Source organism: Cervus canadensis, chromosome 33 (assembly GCF_019320065.1).
Source record: "Cervus canadensis isolate Bull #8, Minnesota chromosome 33, ASM1932006v1, whole genome shotgun sequence".
In the NCBI taxonomy this organism is placed as follows: domain Eukaryota; kingdom Metazoa; phylum Chordata; class Mammalia; order Artiodactyla; family Cervidae; genus Cervus; species Cervus canadensis.
This window is the reverse complement of record NC_057418.1, coordinates 36145286-36148139: the sequence shown is the minus strand read 5'-3', so window position 1 is coordinate 36148139 and position 2854 is coordinate 36145286. Positions and strand designations below refer to the sequence as shown.

Here is a 2854-nt window from a genome sequence, read left to right as displayed (position 1 = left end):
TCAGGTCTGTCTGTGAATCCACCCAAAGCTGCTTCCAGTGACTGATACCTGGCAAAGGTCCCCCGTCAGTTCTGGGCGGTTCAGTCTTCAGGGAGGACCAGCCAGAGATGCTGCGGAGGGAAAAAAGCTGCGTATCTTCTCTGCTCGGGAAAGACAGACCGAGAGATGGCTCCTGTGTCCCAACTCTGGAAGCCTGTGCAACGGACTGCAGGCCCAGGGAAGAGAAGGAACGTCTTCTGGCCTTTCCAGAACGGCAGCCCCCCACCCGCCGTGGGCCCCCACGGACCACCATCTGTCCCTGCTCCCTCCACACAGGGGGTGATGCCGGCTCAAACTGGCTGACACTCAGGAGTCGCTGCAGAAGAATGGGGCTGGTCCTTGGGCAACAGGCTGTCTTCCAGCCCGTCATCTGCTCAACAAACACGGCCGGATGTCCAGCTCTGCCTGCGCGGGGAGGGGCTCTGGTCACAGCGCTGGGGACGCAGGGAGGCTGCGGGAACCTGCCCGGAGCTGGGCTCCAGCTGTCTGTCGCTCCGTCTCGTCGCCTGCTGGGACGACAGGTCTGGCGGTCCCCGCAGGACGGAGGGGGAGCGGGGGTGACAGGGCTGGCTTTATTCCTTTCCTGGGGCTGCTGCAGCGAGTCAGCACAGACAGGGTGGCTGACAGGGCAGCAGTTTGTCCTCCCCCAGCCCGGAGGCCAGAAGTCCACAGTCAGGCTGTGGGCACAGCCGTGGCTTTTCTGGAGGCCGTGGGGAGGACGCTTCCTACTCCTCCGGGCATTTCCTGGCCGGCAGCTGCGTCACCCTGGTCTCTGCCGCCGTCCTCAGATGGCCCCTCCGCGGTGTGCCCGTGTCTGCATTTCTCTCTTCTTGTAAGGACACCAGTCACTGGTTAAAGTGAAAGTGAAAGCCGCTCAGTCGTGTCCGACTCTGCGACCCCATAGACTATACAGTCCATGGAACTCTCCAGGCCAGAATACTGGAGTGGGTAGCTGTTCCCTTCTCCAGGGCATCTTCCCAACCCAGAGCTCAAACCCAGATCTCTCAATCTTCCCAACCCAGGGATTGAACCCAGGTCTCCCGCATTGCAGGCAGATTCTTTACCAGCTGAGCCACCAGGGAAGCCCAGGAAGACTGGAGTGGGTAGCCTATCCCTTCTCCAGGGGATTTTCCCAACCCAGGGATCGAACCTGGGTCTCCTGCATCGCAGGCAGATCCCTTACCACTGAGCCACCAGGGAAACCCCGTAGCTATCCCTAGGAGGGTCTTCACCCAGTCATGTCCATCTCTTTTGTGACTCCATGGGCTGCAGCCTGCAAGACTCCTGTGTCCATGACCAAATCAAAACACAAAAACTTATAGCACAAGGATATGAAAGGTAACACAGATGGTGAAGAGGTACAGAGGGTGGGGTCCAGAGAGTCCCAAGCACGGGGACTTCTGTCCCCATGGAGGGGGGAGCACCAACCTACATCATGTGGATGCATTTCTGTTCAACACCCTGGAGGCTCCCTGAACCCCATCCTCTGTTCTTATGGAAGCCTCATTACGTAGGCCTGACATTAAATCATTGACGACATTGGTGATTAACTAAACCTCCAGGCCCCTCCCCTTCCTGTAGGTTGGAGGTGGGGCTGAAAATTCCAACCCTGTAATCATATCAACCAGACTCCACCCCTATCAGGGGGCTTGCCAAAAGTCACGTCATTAATGTGAACTCAGAGGTTTGTTATGAATAAAAGCCTATGTCACCTTTATTATTTTGAAGCTGTTTCAGGAAACAATGACAAAAATCAAATATTATGACAAAAGATGCCGCTAATGTTCTAATCACTTAGGAAGTTATCAGGTGTTGGAAGCTATCAGCCAGGAACTGAAGATGGAGACCAAATTCTATATTTATTATATGATAATATCGAACAAAGCAGGATCCTATGGTCCTTACCCCGTCTCCACCTGCCTTTTGTCAGTGGAAAACCATTAGTCAGAGAGTAAGTTTAATCAGAGAAGTAAGAAAATGCAAAAGCAAAGAAAAGCAGTCAAACAAGGCCAAAATATAATAGTTCAGTCATTAAGCAAAGTCAAGGACCTTTAGTTCCTTCTCAAGGGCTATAGCTAATATTCTGAGCCATGTCCTGTGATCTGTCTTGCAGATACTGAAACCCCTACCAGGTATAAGAAATTAACTATGCGATGACCAGGTTGCAACCAGGACATATAGTAGTAATAGTGAAAGTGTTAGTCACACAGTTGTGTCTGACTCTTTGCGACCTCGTGGACTGTATGTAGCCCGACAGGTTCCTTGGTCCACAGGGATTCTCCAGGCAAGAATACTGGAGTGGGTTGCCATTCCCTTCTCCAGGGGATCTTCCCAACCCAGAGATTGAACCCAGGTCTCCTGCATTGCAGGCAGATTCTTTACCATCTGAGCCACCAGGAAAGTCCATAAGCTGCCACAATTCTGAGAACCAGCCTCAGAGAAATGAGAACAAATCATTAAATCTGTAGTGGAAGAACCTGTAAAGGCAGATTAACTGTACTTAAAACCACCAACACGATGTTGATCAGACAATCGATGACCAATTTCAAGACCACTGCCAGAAATGAATGTGCTGTTTCTGCATGTAGCCCCCTGCCTCTGCTGATAAAAGCTCTTTCCCACTGTCAGTGGTGGGGAGAAAGCCTTTGGACAGGAGTTCACCCTCCCAGGAGGTTGCTGGCCTCTGAAATGAAGCAAGCTTTCGTTTCCACCATCCTTGCCTGTTTATTGGCTTTTGAGCAGCCAAACCCTACATTTGGTAACAATACTCCACTCCTTCCTCCATCTTCAAATCCACCCATGGCCAATCTAGCAT

At 52.2% G+C, this 2854-nt stretch overlaps 1 non-coding gene across 1 annotated transcript; it reads right to left on the bottom strand.

Moving 5' to 3' along the window:
• Nucleotides 1-1168: 1168 nt before the first annotated feature.
• On the bottom strand, nt 1169-1239 carry TRNAR-GCG. The gene has a single exon. It is a non-coding gene; the product is annotated as a tRNA-Arg (tRNA).
• Nucleotides 1240-2854: the final 1615 nt, after the last annotated feature.